Genomic DNA, 27,263 nt, shown 5'->3' on the forward strand with positions numbered 1-27,263 from the left:
TGGGATGGAGGTGCTGGAGGCATTCAGGGCATATGCATAAAGGATCTGGCAATAAACAGAAAATACAAGAGGTCTGTAAGCTTGAGTGCAATAAAGCAGGAGTGTGAATCCAAAAGGTAAGTTGCTGAATTTATGTAGTTTAGAAGGTACAGACAATAGCTGTATCACTCACTGGGTGCTCACCAAAAAGTTGATGATACACTTTTATATATCTCTGCTCCAACAGAAGTTGTCTGACATTTTCTACAGTGTGTATATAGTGTGCACAAGCTCAGTGTTAGAAATAGCCATAAAAAAGGCCAGAGATTTTGTGAAATTATTCACAATTACTATTGTGAATTACAATTAGTATAAATTTTGCATTACTTTTTTTTTAATAGAACTACAGTGCAATTATACTTGGGTAAGCTATTGCTGCTATGAGGTACTTTATTTTTAAAAAATGCAAAATGCTTGTAGTGTTCCTAACTGGACAGGAGTTTTGGTTAACATAGAAAAGTGGTAAAGGTGATTTCAAATCCTTTCAATCCACATTGGTAAGACCACTGGCCTTATCTTTTTCATCTTGGATTTGAGTTCTCCAGGGCCATTCCAAGGAAGCCAGGAGCACAAGAGGACCAGACAGATGGACTGAGATACCAGAAACCTGAGCAGTGGAGGAAGGTCACCTCTTTGGAAAGTTACACAACCCCCTGGCTCCCAAGTAGGGTGATTGATTTCAGGTCTTCTGGGTGGGAGGTGGGCATTGCACAGGCCCTGCCCTCTGCTGCTAAAGGCATGGAACAGAGTGAAAGAAAAGGAGATGACAAGATAATTGGTCATCTACATAAATTGAGACAAAATATATATACTATGGAATAATTTTGCCCCCTTAAGAAACCCTAATAAGGAGCAGTTGCTGGCCTACTCAGACAAGTAGGCATTCATGTGAGGAAGCATGGTTTTAATTACACAGATCTCCAGTCAATATCTGAGAGCCAAGGAAATGCAAGGGTACATAAGCATTCTGTACCAGCATCAGGTGCTCTAAGAAACTGAGTCCTTGGAACAAAAAGTGGTTAGATGATCCCTTTGTGAATTTAATGGCACTTGAATAAAAAATAATTAATCCCCTACAGTATCATATGTAGAATTTCCATTCCAAACTTTTTTTAGTATCACTGATTTTAGGTATCACCTCTTGAAATCCACTGTAAAGTTCACAGTGGCTTTGGAGCTACTGGACCAAATCTTGACAGAGCAGCTTCAGTACTTTTACAATGTAAAGGAATTATTATAACTCAGAGCTGTGCTTCTATTCCTGCTGGCAGCAAGGTGAGGACTGTTTGAGTCAGAGCCCAACACTGCCCCTTTCACCTTTGCAGCCCTGTATGAAGGATTGTCAGCAGTACTGAGGTCGGGCAAAATTTGGGGGTTAATTTGGTGCTGAAAGAGTTGATATTGCTTCTCCTTATAGAGATTTAGGCATTTAATCAGCATTTAAGCTGCATTTAAGCAGCTAATAATTTAAAATAAAAGGTGCTTCCTCCACTGTCCCTGTATTTGGTCAAACCAACACCAATATTGCTGGTTTTACCATCTTGGCACAGAGGTGGGATTAGATTTTCTTCCCTACTTCTTTCCTACTTTTGGTACATATACAACTCTTTTAAGCAATACAGATTTGATTAAAAAAAGTCAACCCAACAGCATAAACCAAAACCAACTGTGTTCATTGAAGCATTTTGTACATCATAGTGCTACTTACCATTCTTATTCATCTGGCGTTTACAGAGAAAGCCTGTCTTGATATCTTGAAGGCACTTTTAATGAGTACACATCATGAATTTTCCAACTGCTTTTAGATTGAAAATGATTTCCTTTCTATTTGTCAGAGAATCATGTTATTTTACATTTTAAAAGGTTCTTGCACACCTCCCCAGCACCTGGATTGTAAGTGATTATTGGCTATTGTAGTTTGAAAATGAAAGTTGGTAGAATTTACTTCAAGCCTGTTCAACTAAATAAAAAAGTTAACTTCTGCTGAAAAAAAAGAATAAAACTCTCACATAGCCACTGAACTCTGAGATAAATACCTGTTTTGATATATTCATGCAAAAGGTTAAATCCTGAACTCCTTTTCTGTACAGCACCTGTACCAACCATCACATGCCCTCTTGCAGAATATTCAACCTGACACACTCCTCCTGTCAGCATGCTAAAAGTTTATGACGGTTCAAAGTGTGGGCAGGTCAAAATCCATCATCAAGGAAAATCCATTCAGGTTTCTTCAACATGGACATTTCTGGTTTGGGAAGCCTCCTGATAAAACTGGCTGGAGGCTGGAAGGCAATCTGGGAAAACAGCATGTTGTGTGTGTCTTGTGCTCATCCCAGAGCAGCTGATTTTGGACACTGGAGACCAGACTGGGTACACCTTTGCAACCCCTGTTTTTAAGTCCTATGTTAAATGAACTAATTTTAAAACCACTGCAAAGGTTACTATGGCTTTGGAAAGTTTTAGAATGGGGCAGGTAAACCTTAGTTTCATGAACAAACTCTACAGGTAAAATCCATGAAAGTGGGAAGGCAAGTAAGTGGGAAAATTGACTATATCAGGTTAAGTTAGTCTTTTCCAAGCCCTAAGCCTAACTGCCAAGCACTGAGCAGTAACTACTAATTTTCTTTCTTTCTCAAACTGTAGATACATTAGAAGTATTTCGTTATTTTATTGTTTGAATGCTACCAAAGATGAGTACACTCAGCATTGACCTGCCCTGCCAAACTGGCCAAACAACTCTTAGTTTCAGAGAGAACAGATGGAGGCTCCTGCCTGTAAGACCATGGCTGCTGCTTGATCACCACTAACAGGGTGATTTTCCTGACTGGACAGTTTGGTGTAAGAAAATATTGCATATTTTCACCATAACCTTGTAAAACTTCACTTTGCATTTGAAAATATTTGGAATGAAGAGAAATAATGAGCTATCTCTTCCCCCATTAAATAGATAATTGATAATATGAATATTAAGAAGCCCAATCTAAAGAGTTACTGAGTGATTTGCTGCAAGTTACTGTGAATTAGTCTGCAAGGACGAAAACAGGATTACAATTTAAAGATTGTAATTCAGTGGTTTAGAATTTGTACCACTTCTCATTCTCATTACATTTGCAGGAATTAAGCACTCCTGTCACACAATTTAGCATTAACTAGGATAAAAGAGATTTATGGTTTCTGTTGTTATTTTGATCATACAGACAATGGCAGAGAGCAGCCAAAACCATCGTTAGTTTTAATATTGGCTGGTGACATACATTACTGTCTGGGAAAGCATGGCAGGGAGTGGGAATGACCATACCCCATGGATAGTCTGAAATTAAAATCTTCCTTTGATGGTTTAGCAAAGCAAAGCCACGATTGTGCTGGCGAGCAGCCTGCTTCCCTCCGCGACCCCTGAGGAGTGAACTTCCTTCCAGCCGTGCGGGGCCATGGAGTTAAAACCTCCTGCTTCTCTGTGCTGTGGTTGCCCACACTTGGAGCACTTTTCAAGTGTTCCCACTCCCAATCCAGTGGTTGGGATTGTGGTCAGACTATTAATAGTGGCCTTTGAGCGGATTCCTTGAACGGGAGGCTCGGTGGAATCCTGGCAGTTCTCCGGGCTTAAGCAATTTAATGCTCATGCCTGGGATTTAGCATACAGTCTGCTCAGTGTTCATATTTAAGGACAGATTTGCAGACAGAGAGCAGAAAAATGCCTTGATTTCTAGCTAGCTATCACACATGGCTGTACAGTTTTCATGTGAGATCTTTACAGAGAGTTCTAAGACTTGTTTTCCAAAACTCACCAGCAGAGAATATGATGGCAGTTTTTATGCATTTTTTTTTTTATCCAGAAACAAACAAAGCTCTATTTATGCAGGAAAGCTGTTTGTTTGTTAATGATCTTATGTAGGTAATAGCTAGTAGTAGTGATGGTAATTCATTTACCCAAAATACTTGTATTTATTTTTGTGAGAGATGACATACATTGACTTCTTCAGTGCAGATATAAAGAAATATCTGTTGTGTTTTACAGAACAACTGCCTTTTCTCTCTTTTTTCCTTTGTCCCTTGAGCTTTAGAGTATGACTATTTAATTAAAAAGATTGAATGAGAGACCAAGTTTAATTTTTTTCTAAACAATAAACTCCAACATATTCAACAATGTCTCATGCCTTCCTGGCATTTTGACGTACGCCTGCAGCAGAGTCTATTGAATTTGGTATGTGACTAAAATCTAACAAAGAACACTGTCTACTGAACTTTAAATCTGCTTGGTTAAATCATTCAATGTGCTGTACAAGTTGTACAGCTGAAATTGAAAGTAAGCAGAGCCCTTAAAAAACTCAGCCAAGAAGCAGCTTAGCTAAAATTCTCAAGATACGACTTAGGAGCTCTGGGGTAATTTTTACAGTAAAAAAAACTCACCGAAATGATTACGTGAATCCACCTTATTTTTTGCTCTTGTTACTTTTTCATGCTTCATTACTACTTAAATTAAAACTATGATAAATGTGTTTGGTTGTATCTTTGCAACCAGTTGCCACAATGCTTGTTATTTGGGTAAATATATTACTGCAGTAAGAATCCTGTCTGAATGAGCTGCAGAATTGGCTCAGCATTGACATCCATACAGTTAGACAATAAATCCTTCTTTTGCAGGATGTGAAAAAAAAAAAAAAAAAGCCCTGTACTGGGAAAATAGAAGTGTTCTTCTGCATCTCCAGTACATCTGTTTGTCAGACAGTACTCTGCAGGGGAGACACTTCCATCTATTGACACATTGTAAATAATAAATAAAAATAACAAAAAGGCAGTACATTATCACATTTAAATAACAAACAAGCAAAATACGAGGCAACACCCACTGACCTTTGAAAGATCTACAGAGACTACATTTCATGCTAGATGGGTCCTAGAGGAATGGGTAAAAAGAGATGAGAATACTCTTAGAAATCTGGTGATGGAAATGATGGTTGTTCTAAATCCTGAGCTAAGGATTCAGCTTTGGTCAAACTCTGTTAAAAGTAGTCATTGGAAATAGAAAGTGAACATATTTATGAGCTGTTTAATACAATAATCTGAAGCCATGTTAAACTTAAATGACCTGTTCCACATGGAGATTGCACCCTGAATTATATCAGGGAAGTTATAATGAAAATAGCAGGTGTCCTATTGCTTTTTGGTCAATTACCATAGTTAATGAATGAAACAATTTTTTTATTACAATTTAATTACCCAAGATTGTTCAGCTCACTTGTAGCATCTGTTTTTTTGCAAGAGCCTGCATGTTGAACCCAATTTTTTAAAAATTAGGTCATCTAGAGCACAAAGAGCTTGATCCAGCCCTGTGCTTGTGAACTTTTCTACCCAGGAGGATGAGAGATGAGCCCCAGTGTCAGGGACTGCATCCTTTTGCATTTCAGAGTAGAACTATTGCATCCACCTTGGTCTTCCCACCTTCTCACTTTTTGCTGGAGCTCTGTCCCAGCACTGTTTCTCAGCAGCAATGACCATGACCAGCAGCAACAGAACAGTGTTTATGTAACTTCAGTCTCTGATTTCAGGCTGTGACTTCTGCACACGTGTGAAGTCAGTTGCCTTAACCGTCGAGGAAAGAATTCCTCTTCTAGACTTTCCTTGGATGTCTGTCCTGATGCTCCTTCTGATGCTGTACCCAGCCAAAATGCTCAAGTGGTACTGTTAGCCTGGACACTCCCAGCCTGGTGGGCTCTAGGCTAAACAGAAGGGACTCAGCTCTTACAAATGGGATGTCTGGATGCCACAGGAACACTTCACTGCACTGTGTAGCCTTGGCAAATTCATTGCAAAATATCCTTATGGCTCACTGGGCAGGAAGCACCTGTGGTACTGAGATGCACTCCTGCTACCAGAAGACATCAATTCAACAAATGAATTATTGAGTGAAACTCTATGGTGAGACTAAGCAATCACAGGGATCCCTTCTGCCCCTAAAATCTATTATCTTAATTCTCTTTTACCCTAAGGCCATTTTACACCCCTCTAGCAATGTAAATGGACCTTAAGGGTTGAATATTTATATCCCCTTTGAGGTATTTTTATGTTGCCAGTGATGCCTCAGAAACCTTTGTGTGAATGAGAATGAGGAGCTCTGAGTCTCTCAATTGCCATGCTGGAAGTTGGCTCAGGGGCTGGGGTTTTGCTTGATTCTGTGTTTTTCCAAGTCTGATCAATGCAAGTACACTGTTTGGAAGTCCATGTAACTTTGTTCATGCCTTTTGTGCTGGGGATTGACTAGTACATGACATAACCAATTAACCACCTGCCTTTGGCATACTGCTAAAATCAAGGTGTGTATTTTTCCAACATTTGCTGTGAAATCATAACAACCTGTGCAGATGTGAAAAGAAGCCAAAGAGTAAATCTGAAATGGTCTGGACTCTAATCTTGGAAACAAGTCCTGATGGCTCTCAGCAGACATCAGATGTTTCTGGGTGTTGGTGAATCTCAGCTGGTGAGAATCCCAATGGCACCAGGAGTTGAGTTTGAAAGTAGAGCTACTTGACCTAGGGTTGCCTATCAGTGTTATTGTTATGTGTCCAAAACTGGGGTTTTTTCCATTAAAACCTGCACTAGGATGGCCCTGATATGCATCATACATGCACATTCTAGTAGCAGCTTTATCTTTCTTGTGGCCTAAATGTAATCCAATAATAAACAAAAATTCATGGTGGGTTCTTGAATTAGATGAACATCTGCTCACTAATCTGTTTTTAAACTGCATAGTGCCTCTTTCCCGTAAGCTTTTCACTGGGATGAAAAACCAGTGACAAAGAAAAAATTTAACTAACTAACTAACTAACTAAATAAATAAATAAATAAATAAAATACTCAAGACCAAAAGAGAAATTTAGGTGCTCCAGATTTCTCCTGGATAAACACTGGCATTCAGCACTTCCTGGAGCACAGCACTGCTCCCTGCACAGAGCTCTTCACTCTGCTAACAGCAGCCCCAATGCCTCCTACAGTGAGGGCTCTTTTTGTTTCACTGGGCATTGGATGCAGGGATACAAGCTCCAACGACACATGGCAGGAGAAAAGTAGACACCCGAGGACAGATTCCTCTGTTGCATAATTCCACTGCTGAGAAATGTGCCAGGGAATGCTGAATTATGACCAAGACTTTTCCAGGTTTCCTCCTCATTGTCTTCATAACCCAGTAGAAAACTGTGACAACTGGAAATGAGGAAAAAAATGGAGCTTTATTGCTTACCAGGGGAGTCAGATGGCCTTCAGCAATTACTGTAAGTGAGAAGTGCTCCTTTTTAATGGATCTTTTGAAAATCTGTGGACCTGGGTTGTATATCTGTAGGAATGGTTTTTTAGTTCCAAAGTGCTCCTGAGCACTGGTGAATGTCTTCAAGATCTTCTCTCTTGCAAATGCAGAAGTGCAGCTACTTCTGCAAGTGCCCAAGCCATTGTTATGCCTTCTCTGGGCAAGGAATAGCAAAGTGGGACAAGCTAAGCTTAAAATTAAAAACAGACCCCAAAGTGGAAGCTGTTCAAAGAAAACAGCAGGGAATAAGTTTTGCTGCTGTTGGTTCAAGGCTGTTTTTTTATGTTTTTTCTGTTTTGTTTTAATTTTTATTTTGAATTACTGGACCTGTTGGCAGGGCATGTCCCCACATACTCCCCCTGCCCACGGCTGCTGGGGGCACGTGGTGGAAGCATGGTCTGGCCACTCCAGTTTGGAGAGAGCTGTGGTGCCAAAGTGAGGAGAGGACTCAGCAGCCCAGCAATGCTGGTCACAGCACACCCAGCCTGGTTGCACAAGTGCTTTAATGAGGCAACAGGCTCCTCAGAGCTTATTGCTCTGGATTACACCATGTCACCTTCTGTCACACTGCCTGAAGCCCTAAGTGAGCCTGACATGGTGGAACTCAGGGGATCTTGATGTGGAATGTTATTACATGCTGCAGTGTGTGAGAAAAATCAAAGTTTGCCTCTCATGGCATCAGGTGCTCACTCCCCACTTCTGCAGGGGCCCTGCAGTCCAGCTTCTGCCAGGTGGTCAGCAGGGTAGGTGTTTGGAAGAACTGGGATATTTTCATTAAGCAATTTCAAATCTCATTAGCAAATTTTCATAAAGTGATAATGCAGTGGCAATATTAGCCATATTAATCCAATATGAAAGTCACTCTCATGCTAGGGAAAAGTGCTAATAAAAGCCTTTTATATTACAGTCTAGCAGCACGTGCATCAGTGTGCTCTTAATGAAACATTGCAGAATTTTAATCTCCCGGAATCAGTTCAAAGCTATGGAATACAGTGAATTAATATCAACTGAAAGTTTTAAAGTTCATCTTTACCTTCACAACAACTGCCAGCTCTTAGTAAAACCAAGAAATTTTTTACTTAAACCCCCACCAGAAAACTAAACAAAACCCCAAAAATTTTCATTTAAGCCTGACAGACAGAAGGGATTTGTGTTGTTGTACAGCACCAGATAAAAGCAGCATCTAGAACTGTGTTTCAGTTGCCAGGACGACAAACCAGTGCCTCACACTCAGCCCTGCAGACTGTGAGGGAGATCAAACCATATATGATGGATCAGCCCAACCACCAGCCCCAGCGACAGACAGCAGGGCTAGGGTGATCTCTGGGTGATGCTCCTACTTGGCCAATACTTGATCTCAAGGAAAAATATAGGGTCACACCTATTTCCAATGTAATCTTTAAATCTTAGAGCTTTTTGTAAGGAGATGAATTAAAAGATGCATCCAGATATTTTTACAATTTGCAAGCCACTGGCTTTCCTCTTGCTCTGCCACTCTGCTTGTGATATGAAATCTGCTTTGTGGACTAAACCATCTAAAGCCATCTGAAATCAGAAACCATGTCTTGCTGAGTGACTGATGGCAGAGGCAGAAGGAATAGGTGCAGGGCAGCACTTGCCCTTCTCTCATCTCCCAGCTGGTCCCATCCTGGTGGGTCACAGAGAGACAGACCAGTCCTATCAGCAAATGGGTGAACCCCCTCTGCCACAGTGTTCTCCTTCGTGCTGTCCCCAGTGCAGATGTCAGCCCATAAACTCGGGCTCCAATACAAGCAGACCCTCTGGGGAAGGTACAAAAACTGTGTCTCATTCCAGCCCTGTGTCCTCTGCATGTAGGGAACATCAGCTGGTGCTGAGGCACAGTGCTGGGTCCGAGGTGGGGTCAGTAATTAATTCCAGAACTGGATGCTGCTACAGATAGGATGAGTTTATGCACAACGAATTTAATTAGGTTCTGGTTTCTCTTTACTGTTTCATCAATTAGCGTGAGCACATAGTGGTTTGTAAAAGGATCAATAGGGTGGGGTTTTAATTACTTAGAGAACATTGTTTACATTATTTATCCCAGGGTCAGTGAGGTGGTTTGTGTTTGTAAAGAGGGAGTTGGAAGCTAAAGGGCTGCAGCAGCAGCTCTGGTGAGGCTGGTTAACCTCTCATTGTGAAAGGAATGCTGCTCACGTGAGTAAGTGCTCAGTAGTTTTGTCAAGAGATGTAGATAAATGCTGCCTAGAAGTAATCAGTTTCTTTAGTTTCATTCTGCATAAAGAGTTTCTAACTTTAAAGACTCTTTTCATGAATGGGAAAATATGAAATCAATTCCATTTATCTGAATGAATCTTTCAGCGAGCTCAGGGTTTAGTGTGGGGGCACTGCAGGCAGAATGTAACAAATGCTGCAGTATAAAAATGATTAAAGCATGATGAGCAAGGTTATAGAGATAAAAATGAGTGAAAGAATCGGAAAAGTGCAAACAAAAAATCTGTGTGATACTAAAGGGTTTGTCTATTTTTCGTGTTTACTTCTTCAGTGTTCATAATTTTTTGGTCCATCATCAATCACTGTCAATTTGAAAAAGTGCTATACTTAAGGTCATTTATTCAGGGCTATTGGAGGCTAAAATTATGCAGTTTCAGTCAAATATACATGAATAAAGACTGTCATTTCTGATTAATGACATGTGACTTCAGTGTCTTACAGAATCATCTTGCCATCCAAGCTTTACAAAAAGGTTATTATGTAAAGCCTCTTCCATAATATATCTACTTTTCCTCTTAGAACACTGCAGAAGCCATTTTGCTCACATTAAAATCAGTGCAGATATCCCTTACGCCAGTGGTAATTACTCCACAGATTTGGAGCTTGCCAGAATAAGTAAATTTTTGTGGAACTCAAAATTGCATTACTGAGGATGATTACCAAGCTCGTGGGTTTTGGTGCTGTTTCAGAGTTTGCTTTTTATTTTAGTTTTAAGAGAAAGCCTAGTCTTTTATTGGGAAAAAATATCTATAGGAAACACTAATCTTATGCAATGCATTCAAAAACAACACCACATATGGCATTTCAGCATTAATTACTGTTTTTCATGATTCACCATTTCCCAGTGCACAATGTGGCCCTTGTGTGCGTTGCTCTGAGGAAGGAGAATGGGTGAGTTTAGAAACTTTAAGGGAAATGTCAGAAAAGGAGAGAGAGGATGGAAAGGAGAGGCAGCCGTGCCAGGGGCTGCAAGAACTTTCCCCCAGCCAGTGTGTGCTCGTTGGAGCTCCCAAGGAGAATGTCCTGGCTGCCTGTGAAGCAGCGTGGGGAAGCACAGTGTGCCATATGTGCTGTTACAGCTACTTCTCACTCCTGCGAGTGGACTCATATAGCAACCACCACACAGGCTGGCTCCTCCAGAGCTGTGTCCTCACTCATGGACAGATCATCCCTCTTGCAGTAAAGCTTTGTTCTGAGGGAAAAGAGAGGGAGTTTCCTTCCGTGCTGTTCTGCCTCGTGTTGCTTGTGGCAGGGGCAGAGTTTAAGGTCATGCCAGGAGCTTTGGTGTCTGTAGGTACCCAGAGAAGATGCTGCAGGGAAACATTGTGTGCTGATGTTAGGGCCCCTCTCTTCAGTGCTTCGTGGTATCAAGAGAAACATTAATGGTTTCAAACATCCAAATTTCCATTTCTACAGCAGGTGTGATAGTGGTAAGACTGCAGCTGTATTTATTAGCCATCAGAAACTTTTATCTTGGTGGTGTTGCTGGTAAAAGGCACTGCTCCATCAAAATATTTAAGGGCTTTTCCTGAAGTCTGGTTCTTGCATAGAAACCTGGAATGGTTTTCCTCTTTCTGAAGGGCATTTGCAAGGCACACTTCTTCATTTGGATAACCATAAAACAGAGGAAAGTATGACAAATATGGGACTATCAGAGGAATTGGAGCTACTGCTGAGAACCTAGTTGCCCATAGAGCTGAGCAGGCAATAATGCAACTCCCACACTGGGTCGTCCTTTAAAATCATCTTTTACTTCCCCTGGGTAGAAAAGAATGTGCAGTGGGCAAGTATTCCTGCCAAACACCCTTCCCTGTCCCTTCTTTTCTCCGTGTGCCTACGTGTATGGCTCAATACCAGCTAATTAGGTGAACTCAGCTGCTATATGGGCTTGCATTTTCTAGGAGGAGAATTTTCTGGTCTCACCTTAAGCCTTTGGTAGCAGTCCCCAGCTTTTCTGGGAGGGGGCAGGTGGTGCAGGAGGCTCCCAGTGCTGTGCTGCCCGTGCACTGCTCACAAGCCTGGGACTCCACACTGCTGCTACTGTTTGCTGACTGTGGTGAGCCCTGTGCTACAGCTCTGTGTGGCTCTGCACACAGTAATAAAAACTGACTTGGGATAATCCAGTAGAAAGGCCTAACAGCCCAGTGAATCGATATTTATCATATCATGTCAGAACAGAGCTATTGGTGCACAGCCTCCCCTTGAAACCTCCTAGTTTTACTGCTTATTGTTTTTAACTATGGTTTAAAAGACTAAAATCTGTAATTTCTATGCATTCCAGACTATGAATGAGGGAAATGACAATATTAAGTACAAAAACTAATATGAGGATTTTTTTTTAAAAAAAAAGATAAATATTTCTTTAAGACATAATTTTTTATATTTCTTAAAAAAACTAAGGTAGTTTTTTTTGTGGCTGTGTAGATGCACAACATTTTATACCTCTACCTTTCTATTTTGTTTGTTCTGTTCCTTTAGCTTTGTTTACAACGTCCTTTGACTTAGATGGAAACAGATTTTTCAGAGTAATTGTTGAGACAGACAGAATGCTCCTTGGGAACATTTCCAGCCCCATGAGGTGCCAGTGCTGGTGGATGTGCTCTGAGCTGAGTACTTGGGAAGTGACTGATTCCTGGTCCATGACAAACAGCTTTGTGTGGGACGAGTTTGAAGTGTCCAGCATCTCCAGGAGGCTCTGTAAGCCAATCTCATAGCTGCTGTTTTGTTTCTAAATGCTGATTTTGTAAAAGTCTTCTTTTGCTTTGCTTCCAGCAATGTTTGAGAAGTTGCTGAGGTGCTGTCCTTTATTTTCCACCCCAATCAACTGAAGGTTCAAGTATTATCCCTGCATGCTGCAGATTTTGATCATTATCCAAATGGTCAAATAGAGTAGGTTCTGTGGAAACTTCCCTAAAATGAAAAGTGCTTGTCTGAAAGAAAAATGCTATTTTGTTCAATTTCTTTTGTATTTATTGTTCATGGTGCTGTTACTAGAGAGACCCACACATTTGGGTAGGAGGGTTATGCAGTGTTTAGTGGTCAGGAGCTACAGACATAGAAAATGAGCTGATTCAATAACCTGTCACCTTCTGCTGAGTAAGTGATGTGTTATGACAATGTAATTGCACAGGGCCTGAGTGGATGCAGAACATCCCATCCCAAAGCATTTTTCTGTTAGGGCATAGCAGTGGCTCCATGGGTGGGCATGCATTTTGGATATTACACTACTATGTAGTGTACCTCTGATGACTTTGGCTGCTGTCACTGCTTAAATTTATGACTGTGTTTCTTGTGAATTTGTCACATAGAATCAGGATTTGTTAATATATGTATATGTGTGTTAATGTCAGTGAAATATGCATGCACACACACTTATAATGTCTGTTATATGCCTTAGTGTTAAATTAATAGCAGAATTAATAGATAAATTTATCTAATGCAAAAAGAAGAAAGAAAAAGTAGTGCTCAAAATGTGGAGGTCTTTCTAGGAAGATAAACTACATTAAGAGAGATAAGATCAAGAGGAAAAATAAAATCACATGCGAAGGGAAAAAGATTTTGGGAGATCGATAGACAACAACAGTAAGAGGAGTAAGAGGAATGTGAAAAACCTCCTATTTGCATTGTATATTATGACATTGTCCCATTTTATGCTGTTTTTTCTCTGCAAATCAAATGGTATCCAGAACCATGGCATGATATAGTTGAATCAACTGTCATCAATTTTGTTTAAGGACTACAACACAGGACATCTGTAATATAGGACTGTTCATATTTCTTGTGGTTCTGATACTATTAAAGCTACTTAAGTGTCATGACATGTTTATTTATGAGATCATCAAAGCCACTTAATAACTTTCTCTTGGTTACTTGTTTACATCTGTGTAATACAGAGCCAGATTGTGCAGCCCACAGCCACATCGGTGAGCACTTTCTCATGCAAGTTGTGCCACCGACATAAGGGTTTCACAATCTGGCCCATAATGTATCAAAATACACTAGGCCAAGATCTTATCACTTACAACCATGCAAATCTGGCTTTAATCCATTTAAGCTCCAAGTTAGGTACCTAGATATAAATCAGTGATATTTCACTGGCTTCAGTATTTGTTTCAGCAGAGCTGCTCTGATTTACACTGGGAAGATCAGGCCCATTAGATTTGCAATTTAGAAATGCGTTTGCTCCGCTGGATGTGTAAATGTTGCAATAGCCAAAATTAACATAGCCACAAAGAAAGATTATTTTCAACACTGGCTATTTAAAATATCTCTTTGCACAATATAAACAAAGAGAATTATGTCAGAGCTAGAAGCAAGAAGGTTTAAGAGTCGCATATGTCTTAACCTTTACACTGGCTATGAGTACATCAGTTCCTACAAGATGAACTGCATTATAAAGTAAATAGATCTGCTTTAAAGAAAGGTCAGGACACATGTTCTGCTAAAATCTAATTTCAGTCTATTGCCCTATAACCTACTGCTCTCTTGAATACAACAGATATAATAGTAAAGAGCCTGCATTTAATTATCTGTGATATAAAGCCTCCTTATCCTCCTGAGAATATGCACAGGGATAATAGAAGGTATTCTCAAAATTCTGTATTTACCTCTGTATATAGTGAGTGCATTCTGTTTTAACTGTCTTTCTTGCTTTCTGGAAATGTTATTTTAGCACCTCTTATACCCTTAATTCAATTTTATATTACTTTTATGTCCTGAAAGCCTAGATTGTTTTATAGACCCAAGCAAACCCTATTGCAGTGCCATTAGCTAGTGGTAGGTTCCTGTGAGTGCAATAAGAGCAAGCCTTGCTCCTCATCCTTATATGCACTAACTGTTTGCACCTGCCTGTTTTTAAGATGAATTATATTAGGATTCAACAGCTTAATAATAACATTAATTTTGTCTGGTTAAAAGCCAGAAGAGCTTTAAAGTGAAAAGTGCTTGCCACAGTGTCAGTGTTAGCCTGGCAGAGAAACACCTACAGATTAATACAGAGTTAAGTAAAAGAATAATTCAGATGGGCTTAGTCATATTATAACTGATGTGCCATGCAGTCCTAAATCAAGATGTCATTTGGGAAGGAGATGGATGGTTAGTTAGCTTTCATCAGTGATCATTCAGGAACTGGCCCAAAATATTTAAGCAAACTTCAGGAAACAAAAGAGAAAAACACCTGTCTATGGTTCAGGTCTACATGAGAACATTTTTGTCCTATGAATGGGAAGCTGCAAACTGATATGTGAAAACTTATCTTATGAACTGGTATTAAACTGGTCTAATTACTGAATAAATCAGAGTAATTCCATCAAGATCCAAGAGCAGAGGATCAGGCCTGAACTGCCCAGAGTGATTCCTGGGTCCCAGGAAGTACTGTCCTGGAGGATGCTTTGAAAGTAGATGGCCCCTAACAATTACCATTTTAGCAGGGTTTAAGAGGTTGCTAACTTGTTTTTTGCAGGTGGGTAAGGATCCACTCTCTGTAGTTTGACTCCAGAAAGTGACTGAGCTGACCACATTCAGAGCATGCACTTCTGCCTTTGTTCCTCCATCCAGCATAGCCCCACTGTCTTAAGATTGTTGTTTAATATGTAGGTGAATTAAAACTTCATATATTTATAAATTTACTTCCCTGAAGTCTTTTTCATTGAAGACAGTGATAGTAATTTAAGGTAATTTCTGTCATCATTTGGAACTCATCATTCATGGTGAAGTCCAGGATTTTGAAAAATTAAATTACAGAAAAGGAAAGGAAAAAAGGAAAGGAAGGAAAGGAAACAGGATGGCTTCTAAAGCTGTCTCAGGAAAATGAATAGCCTGAATTCCTCCAACTGTCAGTATCTTGGGGATTGGCTTGGAAATGCCTATGAAATTGTTACACAAAAAGATGTGACATTCTCTTTGCTTATGCAGTGTCCTATTGTGTTATTGTCTTGTTGGAACACGCTGCTTTGGTGGAGTTTATGGCAGAAGATCATTGTAAGCACATCACTTTGGGTGTAATGGCACAGTTGGTGTTATACCTGTGAAGGTCCTCCCTGCTGCCAGCCCCTTGTAGCTGAAATTCAGAGGTCTTTGTAGGCACCAAATGATTACATTTTTTGCTACAGGTTCTGTGTGCTGATGAGCTTAGAAGCACTATTTGAATTTTTCAAGGAAAAAAACCCTAAACTAACTTAAAGAAAAAAAAAAAAAATCACAAAATAGTAAATACTTATGTCAGTTGTTTCTGTCTTGCTGTTTCTGCCACAGCACAAAGTGACTTTCTGGGACACTGGCACCTGCATATTTATTTATATATTTATTTAACCTGCTCTGTCTCTTTCAGGGATCCCAGAGGGTCTCACTTTCAGTCTGAGATTGCTCTGATCCCTTTTTGGAGGAAAAGAGCTGAGATGACCCACCTGGGGCAGAAGAGGGGCTTCAGTCCACCTCCTTTGTGGGTGTGTGGCTTTGGCTTTGGCAAGTCCATAAAAGTGTTGCAGTCTGGTGCAGTTTGGAAGAAGAAAAGATGTGAAAGCATGTGGCTGTGCTGGTGGAGCTGCCTTAATCATACCCAAAGGAGAATGAAATTCCACCTAGAAGCAAGAAAAATGCCTCTAATTCTCCTTTAGGGAGAATCTCTATAACTAACTTTCCTATTCCGGTGCAATGAGACCTAGCAGTCTCTGCAGAGACTCCTGGTTTTACTGTTTCAAATTTTCTTGGAAACCTTAATACTTCCACACAGGAGAGTTCCTTCTGGGGCATTAAAATACCGATCCCAGGACTTCCCTTCTATTTCTTGCAAAAATAATGGTAATTACCAAGAATGAGTAGCAGGTTCAGTGCTTATTAGTCTTACTTTTTAAAAATCTGAAACAAATGTTTTTTATTCCACTGTAACTGATCATTTTAATTTCCCTTCTTTGTCTGTAATAAAAATTGATGTTAAAGGATGCCTGAGGCAGTGTAATGAGAAAATGAAATTAGTTTTTCAGTTGGCTGGTCAAAAGCATTTTATACATGATAATAAACAGTTTATTTTACTCTTTTGCTTATGACATAATAAATGATAAAAACATTTTCCTGAAATAGATATTGCCCACTTTTCCACAGAGAGCTCAAGCTGGGATTTTTCCATTCATGAAGTCCCATAACTCTAGGGACTGTCTGCTTTCTTGATCTACTTTTCTTAACCTTTTTTGGGCGGTACACAACACTGCATCTCCACACCGAGCATGGCCAAAACTCAAGGCTTTTTTTTTCCCTTCTGAAAACCTTTCTAGGAAGTGCTGGGTGGATTACCCAGGAGTAAATCTATGTCAAGGCATTTCTGAGGGGTGTCTCAGAATTTTGTGTAGTATCCTAAAAGCCAGCCCTGCATTTGAACCAAATGGTGCTGGTTCTTTTGCAAACGTTGGAGCCCAGAGGGAGCGTGAGCGGAGCTGAACGCAGCCTGGCGGTCCCACTGCATGAGATGGGAACCTTTCCTTAAACTTGGGCAGGGTGGGAAATCAGGCTGTTAAAGGTTTGCATAAATCCTTGACTATCCAGCTTTCTGAGGTCATATTGAGCATGTTTGCAGATACAGAGGAAAAGAAGCCTGGTTGTTGTTCAGGGGTCAGTGGAAGCCTGTCCCATTTCAGCTGCCTTCCCCCCATTCATCCTGTGTGTGGATTGTAAAAACCTTTTCTTTATGAGGCTCTTTCTGATGTGAACATATGAGACTCATTGGTTTGTTTAGATTGGTTTAGATTGATTATAGTGGCTTCTTCAAAGCAAGAAATCAAAATAGGTGAGTGGTGAGATGAACACATAACATATTGATAAATATAGTTACATATATGAAATGGGCAAGAAAAAGAGAGAAAAAGCTGAGTTTCTTGCACATGATTCTTACAGTTCTTGACAGCTTGAACTCCCACATGCTTGAATAGTTCAATACTGGATTAGTGTGATGTCTGCTTGGTGGATCCTGAGGGGCATAGGCTCAGCAAGAGACACATCATTCAGGATTTTTGGGACAGCTTATAAAGTGTGCAACTGTACCAGCAATCCCACTCCAATCAAAGTCAAACTTGAAGATGGAACAAGAGGAGGGGGGAAAAAGAGATACTTTCTTATTTATGCTACTATAATTTATTTTCTAAACTGTGATTAGTCCATTTCTACAGGATAGTGCCAAAGAAGTATTTATTTGTAAAAGAATATGAACTTCATAGAGCAAGCTAGAACATGCCTTATTAGCAAGAAAGAAAAGTAGAATGGACATGTAAGCACTGAACTGAAAGCTTGATTATGTATTTATTTTTACTAAGGCCCATGGCAAGGCTGCCATTATGTTTAATAAAGCCAGGAGGCTTCCTATTAACAGCAGGGCCTGATCTTTTTCCTATGCTCAGGCAAAAAAGAAATTTATCACTAAGGTACATGTACAGCTTGTTTGTAAATGGAAAATGGCTCTGTTAAATTGCACCATTTGGTGGGAAAGAAATTCTGTTGTAAAAAAAATATTGAAATCTTTGCAATCTTAACAACCACACCATTAATGTTAATATTCCAGTTAACATTTATTTATTAACTTTTATTATGTGCCAAGATAGTTTACACTAGAATAATAAAGGTTTAACAACAAAGAACCTGTTTGCAAATTCCTACCCATAAACCTTATCCCACTGATGTTACTAGAAGTGTTCATGAAAGTGAAAGCTGGATTTTTGGTCAGACATGCTACATCTGTACGATGAGTGAAAATTTAATATGTGGGGTAAGTATATGTTAGAAACAGAGCTGACATTATGCTGCTCATGAATTCTTCAAACCAACACAAGGCCTAATGCAATACATAGAAAATTAATATAAAGATTTAAAATAAAGAATGCTTTAAATTTATGTTTGAACTCCTCAAGTGGTCACCTGCTGGAGTTCCCAAGGGCAGCCCCAAATGCCAAGGGTGGAGGTATTTACAGATGTTTGTGTCTGTCCTCAAAAGTCTCAGCAGGGAGAGCCATTGTGTTTCCCACCCCTCATGGGCTGCCCAGTGCTCCCTATTGAGGCCATCACACCATTCCTCTGTGCCAATATCTTTCACAAACTTTTGAAGACTACTGCTGATCTCCCCTCAGCGCTCCCTCCCTCTGTCTCACTTCTTCCTGCTCATCAGTGAAAGTTTAATTTTGATTCTTGAAGTGAGTGGAATTCAGCCCAGGTACCTCTTCTCAGCAGGATATTATTAGGATAATTCAATAGCAGAAATTATTAACAAGGAGTACAGTAATCTGTTCATTCTTTAATACTCTTGAATCACAATGTATCTGCTGGTTCAAATGCAGACTACTTGGATGGATTTTTAGTGTGTTTCAGTGGCCTCTGCTGACAATTACAAAACTTGGTTGGAAACATTAATTACAGATATCTCACAGCTTTTAGGAAGCAGCTCACTGGCTTTCCAGGTAGCTGTGTTCCTTTTCATAAGTGTGAGGAAGTGCAGGAACATGAGAAAAAATACAGCCCTTATAAGCAAGGTCCCTTTTCTGCTGAATAGTGGGCATTTGTGTGTCCAGTGCATCCCTGCTGTGATTATAGCTGATTATAGCTACGCTTTTCCAGCTCTCAACCCAGACCTGAAAAGGTTTTTTCTTGTTTTGGCTCTAGCACAGACATAGATATGGTGAAGAAATACAAAATTTCAAATCCAGCTGATGCATTAAGACTGATTCCTTAACTCCATCAAACTACAAATGAGTTATTTTTGTCATTCCAGACATCTTTCCTGGGTGTGATCTAATTTCGGAGGTGGTGAATATTCCCTTGTTGCATGCAGGTAAAACCTTATGAAATAAGGGCCTTGTTACCCCTGTAAAATGATGGCTGAGGCTCATCAGGCTGAGCAGAGCAGGGGGAGAGTGGCTCAGCTGGAGCTGGGGTAGGGAGAGGTGAGCTCGTGCCGTGTGACGCCGTGTGCCCATGTCCCCACGTCGTGGTGCGTGGTGGGAGCGTGGCTGGGGCTTCTTGTGCCTTAAAACTCTGTGAACTCCTAACCAGCTTAAAATGATTAAAATGGCCTGGTTTTTGCAATAAATCAGCTCTCCTTTGCACTGACTGCGTCGCTTTGCTTCATATATTCACTCTTAAATTCCTCAAGGTTACAGCTATCCAGGAATTTCCTTCAGATAGACAGAAAATGTTTTAGAAAGCATGATCACTGTGGTAGCAATAACAAACATGTATGGAGCTATAATTAAATTTTATGTAGATAGTATTTTTTTTTTTTTTCCCTTCAGTGGTGAAAATTGAATAATTTTCTGAAGAAAACATTATACATGCTTTGTATTCCTGGCTTTTATAAGAACTTAAATTCTAAATTACTGGAAGTTGTTTGGTTTTTTTTTTTAAGCAAGAAATGTGGCTATTTCCCAATTTTCTTGAAAATGAACAAATTGATGTTCTAATAAAAATAACTTCTGCTTAGCATTTAATATCAAAGTTTCATTTTAGATATATTATTCCTCAAACATTTTAATTAATTCAAGTGCTTTTCATAAGTTTTATGACAACTTGAGTTACAAATTTCACCTGGCTGCCCCTCATGAGGTGTGCAGAAGAGGTCATGGTGCTTCCCACATATCTCTGACTTTCAATAATTTTCCAAGGCCAAGGATGAGTGGACTGACCTCCCTTTTACTTTAAAACTCAATTAAAGAAAATAGAAATCTGGGAGCTAAAAATCAAACTGGTTTTGGAGAGGAAGCAGCCACTTTTTGGCACTGAATGTTGCTTCTCCTTTTCCGGGTCAGTCCCCACTCATGTGCGGTGTCCATATGGATGAGGTTTATGGGAATATATGCTCTTCTAACATATCAAAATATTTACCTTGTGCATTTCAGTGCAACATCATTAATTTTACTAAGCTCCCATTCTCAATAAGTGCCAGCTGTCTTTGGGTTTCCAAGGCACTCGGATCTGATAAGTGAGCTCTTGTGTTAGCGCTGCGACGGTCAAAGGTCCGTGTCAGGTCAAGACCTCTGCTCTGTGGGAGAGATAAACTGATTTAAAACTACCAGAGGAGACAAGTAAAACGGAAAAATGGAATTTATAAAGCTTATGAAATGTCACAAGATGTGTTGCAGTCTTTTGGACAAATGTTGAACGCAGTTAACCTGAAGGAAAAGGGGGAGATAAAGGATCACCTGCTACTAGAAAAAGATCGGTTTGGTGCTAAGGATGAGTAGGACTTAATGAGATCTTTTTAGCTGCATCAGCAATGATGTTTTGATTTTTCTTGATAGAAATTAGAAAGGTATAACTAGGAACATTTTTTTTCCTCTACAGATTCAGTTTGTGAGCTTTATTTAGCACAATAAAAAGTGCAGAGAAATAAACCTACCGTATTTAATTTGAGTTCACGGTAGAACGTTTGTTAATATTTGTCTTTTTTTGGTTAAGTGGGTAAATCACATAGCTATTAAATCTGCAAGATATAAATCACATTCAATTAAATGATAGCTAAGGTACTGTGGCCGGCCTGATTAAATTGGTGTGTTAGTAAGTTTATATACACAACATTTGTAGAACATATCTCTGATATGTGCTGTGAAATTGAAAAAGAAGTTTGTTGGAATCTCAGCCATGCAAATGTTGCTGCCCCATGTTGGATACAAACCCCAAACCTTTGGACAGACTGGTCTGAGCAAGCCCTGCAAGTTCTCCCACCTACATAACAAAGCCCCTGTGCCTCTTGGTATTTATTTGTGTCATCTGTTGCCGCAGGAGACAGCAGGAGACCTGGCTGTGCAGTGATTCTCCCCTCTTCTCTTCAGAAAGCTGGGCCACTGGGGAGGCTCTCACTGGAGCGAGGGAAAAGGAAACAGCCTTTGGAACTGGTGCTTGATGCATTTCAGAGCAGGATTTAGCAATGGATGTTTGGGGATTCCGAAGAACAAGCACTACCTCATCTCTTCTGTTTTCACAAATATAAAGCACTTGCCATAGAAGTTCAAATGTCACTTTTAGCATCTTTTAAAATCGAATCCTATGATTAGGATTCAGTGGAAAAATTCATGCTGGAATTAGGATTCTTTGTAAACTTTCAAATCTGGCATAATATTAAATATGTCATAGCAGATTTGGCATTATCTTTTCTCAGATGGTTTTCCTAACGTTTCTTGAAGTGAACAAGTGAAAGTATTAGAGAAAGTTGAAATAGTTAAGAAAATACAACAAATTTGGGATCAATTTAATTTCAAACATATTGTATACATACAGTAATAAACTTCTATCACTTTTTTCAGTTTTGCCTTTTAAGACATCTGTGAACACCAGCAGGAACTGTTATAAAGCTGTGTAATAAATCATTCTTGCAGAGTTTCCATCCACCCCAAAAAATGGATCAAAATAAGATCATTTTTTTCCCTTGTCTTAATAACATTTTGTACATTTGATTAGTAGGAACTGGTTCTGCAAAAATCTATACTAAATAAAATCTAAAGAAAATGTTTTTGTTTGAAATTTGAACAGTGAAGTCAATAGCCGTTCAAACTTCAAACATTTTCTGAGGTATTTTAAGATGGTGTCATAAACTTGGCAGAATTTGTTTTTGAATTAGAACAAAAGATTTTGTTTTTTTCCTCTCCTGTAAGTTATTTGCACAGGAATAGAATTGCTGGTAAATGCAGCCTGAGACTTGCATAATTCCCCTTTTCTAAGGCAGATACAAGAGTCTCACAGTTGCAGCCTCTCCCCAGGTACACCACGCATGGATAGCTTTTGTTTCTGCTCTGCCAGCCTTTCCAGCATATACAAAGTAAAATTGCATTATCTTGGCACTTCCTATTTTAATTTCTGCATGGCTAGATTGCTTTTCTCCTCCATTTTTGTTAAGAAGGGCTGGGATGGTGCAGAGTTTTGCTAAGCTTTTCCAGGAGATGTTTCTTGCCTATCAAGAAAATTGGGCAGAAGCCCGATCAGACAAGTGTGCACATTTGCCATCTTGCTCTGCTCTTGCAGTGCTGACTCCTTTGTCAGGGATAATAACATCAGGGAGATGACCTTGTGAGGTAAACCACACATTTATTCAGTCTCTAAGCTCTGCTAACATGTTGGTTGAAGTATGATCTTTGTCAAGCCCAGAGATGTAATTACCCTGAGAGTTAATGCTAATTGGTTTATTGAGTTTAATTGGATATCATTAAAAATACTGTCATCTTATGCTGGAACTAAGACAATATTCTCTTAAAGGAAGAATGATGATTCTTACTTCATCATTCATCTATAACCTTGGTTTTACATCATTATTTCACAACAAACTTGGATGAACAAAGTCCAACATTGAGGACATTTTATTTTTAGTTCTGCCTACTGCTCTTAACCTTTCCCAAAGTTTTGGATGAAGAACTTGATAAAACATTTGATGATATTGCTAAGGTTAATTACAATTTCAGCTATGGCAAGAGACATGCTATAAATGATTTAAAGAATAATAAAACTATAGAGGTCAAAAGAGCTGACAAAGGAGGTTTTAGTCATCATAATGAATTGGAATAATTAGACAGTTTTAGTGATGATTATCCAAAATTAACATGTGATCTCACTAAAAAGTTTCAACTGCTCTTAGATTAGATTAGTGATAAGCTTTTGGAAAAGGGGAGGTTTATAATTAATAAGATTATTTTTTCTCATTGATAGGACTGTAACTCAGTATGGTGCATCTTTTTTAAGGATACAGAAGTTTTGGTGGTCCTAGATAAAGACTGAGGTGTAGTTTTTGCTTTGGGTGCAGACAGTAGAAAAAGTACAACATTTGGACTCATTTACTTGTAATTAGGACAACAATTAAAAAGGCATAATCCCCTTTTTGGGGGGTCAGAGTGATAAAAAAAAAAATCTTAAAGTAACAGGAGAATGTTAGCCTTATGGTCAGTTAATTATGACCGGAGAACTAAAATTTTGTGGAAGTGTCCACAAAGTCCAACTCTTTTTTGCCCCTTAGAAATAATTCAAGCCCCTTCTCCCTTCCCCCCAGCTCACCCCATTCAATTTTTTTTCTGCTGCTCCACTATTAAAAAGGATTGACCTGGACTTTCTTCTGTTTATTTCCTTTCAGATGTGATAGGCTTTGAGCAGAGTCCTAAATCCCCCTGTTCTGCTGAAAATGTGCATCTGGTGGTGATGAGGACACCAGTAGCCTCTCTGCATTTGGCTACATCCCAACATGATTGATGCTGATTCCAGTCACATTCAGCATTTTGCAGGTAAAATTGGGTATAAATAGGGTAACATGTAGAAAATGGGGTATATTAAGCTTCCTATTTTTTCAGGGTATGTGATGCTGTAAAGATAAGGATCTTTCTAAACTTAATTTAAGCCTTTCTAAACTTAATTTAAGGTTTCTGTTTAATATTAAAAATGTGTTAGTATTTCATTCCACTCTTAAGACCTCTTTAGATGGTTCCCTTTAGTGTCTCTGGCTTGTGGTTACTAAGGCAACTCTGTATTTGGAGACAGGAATACAATGAAAATATGTTATTTAATTTAAATACATTTATGATGCAAAGGTTTTTTATATTAAAGATAGCTAATGCATTGATAAATTTTATTTTATAAAACTTCAGTTACAAAAATATTATAAATTCCAAAGGTTTAAAAACAATATTTAAACTTGAATCAACATTAAACAAATTTTCTCCCAGATATGTGGGACAATAAGAACCCATATAAGAATAAACCAATATTTAATAGTATTTAACATGAATTTCAAAAGAATTTCTATGGGAATATCTTCATCCTTTGGCCACTTCCCCAGCCATACATTTATTCCCCCATCTATCCTAAGAGAAAAGCTTTATAACAGCCTTAAATCAGGTCACTGGGATCAGAGCCAGGCAAAACCCACCCTGTCCATCCCTCCTGCCATGGGGTTTTTGCAGGTGGGCCTGACAGAGTTGCTGGTGAAGTCATCTGAGTCCCATTTTGACTTTAGCTAAGTTTGGCTGACTGGAGGCTTTAAAGACATTCACTGTAAAGCAGCAGTAAGAATTTCACTGTTAAGCTTGTTTTCCTATTTTCTTGCAGGAAGTTGGAAGGATTTGAAACTCATCCAGGGATTTGAAACTTCAGCAGTTTCTCTTCCTCTGAAATACTTGAACCAGGCAAAGGAAATTTTCAGGCTGCATTATGACCTTAATTCCTCCTTTTTGCCCATTATCTCCTCATTATTGACCTATAATAAATATGGAGTCCTTCAAGGACTTTTTTTCTCCCCAAATCTCCTTAAGAATGAATGCTAGCAATGTTGAATCAAGGGCATGGTGTCAAATGGAATAGTTTCAGGATAAGCAGAGTTTTCTTTGAAGCTTGTTTAGAAGGGTGCAATTTAAAAAAAAAAAAAAAAAGGAAAAGCTGGAGTTTATATCTAAGAGTGAGCTGCAAGTTCCCATCAGTTATTAACTCTTCTTTTCCCCCCTATGTATCTTATAGCAAAGCTAACCATAACAGTATTGTATAATTTCCTGTGTAATATGTAGTGTGATAAATTAGACTACACAAGTGGCTATGTATGACCAGCAGCAGTAAAGAAGTTATATAAATAAACCAAAGTTAATTAAAATATTAGAAAATATAAATAATGTGAGGTTAGTGAACATTGTTTCATTTTAAATTAATAAATATGCAAAGGTAATGTTTATAATTAAAGCTATAATTTATCTTCATGCTCTGACTGTTTAATAACAGTGGAAACATAATGTTACATGCAGAAATGTAGTAATAGATTTGTTTAGCACTGACATTATAAACAAATGTCTCAGTCTATTTATTCTAAGTTATGATACAGATTCTTTTCACATGCATCTGATGGCCTTTAAACCATTTAAAATGAACCACATTAATGTAATCTAATCTTGATACTGAACATAACATTTCAGTTTGAATTATCCAGAATCCATGATCCATTTTATTACTCACAAAGCACTTTATACACTTATGATAATGGCAAACCTTGCTCTGTTATTTAAATTCCATTTCAGATGGGATTTTTTTTATTATTATTTTATTTTTTAAAACATTTTTGGTAGTAAAATACAAATAAAGAAAAGTCAATGCTCAGTAAGCCCTTTAACAAAGCAAACAATTCAGCTTTTTATGACATTAGCAAATAATAAAGAAAAGATCTGACATTTACACTTGATGAAATTTTATGCTATAACAGAGATGAAGAAAATGGAATGGAAATCACACATGATAAAACCTGTCCATGAAATTCAGATGGGTCTTAAAAACAACCACTGCTAAATATTTTGGGAGCTTTCTTACTGTACTGAGATCCATATTATTTTACTGTCTTTGAAAGTCATTTCAACACATGCAAATTCTATTTATTTGGAATGACTCTGGTCAAATAATAATGAGGGTCTTCAGGGATTTTATTCCTATAAGGACCAGGGAAAGGTAACATGATATAGAATTAGTCAAAAGAGGTATGTAGGAATTAGAATTGATTTGCTCTCATAGAGAGCAAAGATCCAGGAATTGGATTTTTCTGACAACTTCTGTAAATGTTCTTGGCATTTGCATTTAATGAACTGGATTTTGAATTCAAAGTATCTTATATTTATAGGTGGTCTAGATTTTCAACTTATGTGCCTGTGGCTGTATTTTCTGGTGTTGGAATGTGGCACAAGGAGCAGTGATGCATATTAATTTATTACAGAGAAACTTACTTATAGTTAATCCACACTTTTCCATAGATGAGATATTTTTGTGCATTAAAGTAGCACACACAAGACCTAAACCTGAGGTGAGCAGCTCTCACCTCCCTTTAAATAATAAACTAAATTGATTAAACACTAGGTTAATTTTGCTAGACTCTGAAAGCAGAGTTCAGACTGGCTTTCCTCATTTATTTTGTTAGCAACATGATGACACAGAGCTGCAGAGTCTCATATCCAGTGCATCCTCAAAGCCACGCCCTGAAGATTAAAGGAAGATGGCTCTGTGGTGTGGTATCATGAATCAACTTATCTGATAAATTCACTGGTCTAAAATTAAAAAAAAAATAAAAAGACAATAAAATATATTCAGTGTCTGAATATTAAATAATAGAAAAGAACATTCTGGATTTTATGGGGTTTCTTTACTTCTGATGTGTCACAGAAATAAGCTCTGCAGAAATTGTTTGCATAAGGTCATTATTAATAAATTTCCATTTTTAAAAAAAAATTTAGAATTATGTCATTCAATCCTATGGGAAAGTTTATCTTTTGAAAACTTCACCTTCAGTGTCATATCCAGCAGAATTTAATCCTTTATAAAAGTGATGCCTGAATATTTCTTTTCTCTTTGTATCTGCATGTCAGCAAGGGATTTCAATGAAGGCATAAAAGACTGAAATACAGCTGAAGTTATAGAGGGAAAAAAGAGCTCCTCATCACAGAGCTAAAATTACTGTAAAAGTGTTTCCCTATAGCAGAAAAGTAAGAAATGAACAAAACATCCAATGTAGTATGGGATATATAGAATTTACTCATCTAGTTAATAAACAAATATATAATAAATTAAAAAGGTAAATGTGATGGTGTTTTTAAAAATGGTGTACAAGAACGTAATGGAGGCAAATGTCAGACACTGTGATTTACATTGGGGCTCTCACTGAGGTTTTTGGTGTCTTGGACAGTATCTCTGTTGGGGTTTTGAG

The 27,263-nt window shown here is 38.5% G+C and overlaps 1 long non-coding RNA gene across 1 annotated transcript; it reads left to right on the forward strand.

Annotated features, from left to right (window-relative positions):
* On the forward strand, positions 1 to 27,072 carry LOC107209630. Its single transcript, XR_001523645.3, has 3 exons — positions 1 to 116; positions 23,676 to 23,823; positions 24,644 to 27,072. It is a non-coding gene; the product is annotated as an uncharacterized LOC107209630 (long non-coding RNA).
* Positions 27,073 to 27,263: the final 191 nt, after the last annotated feature.

The sequence above is a fragment of the Parus major genome, chromosome 11 (assembly GCF_001522545.3).
Source record: "Parus major isolate Abel chromosome 11, Parus_major1.1, whole genome shotgun sequence".
NCBI classification, from domain to species: domain Eukaryota; kingdom Metazoa; phylum Chordata; class Aves; order Passeriformes; family Paridae; genus Parus; species Parus major.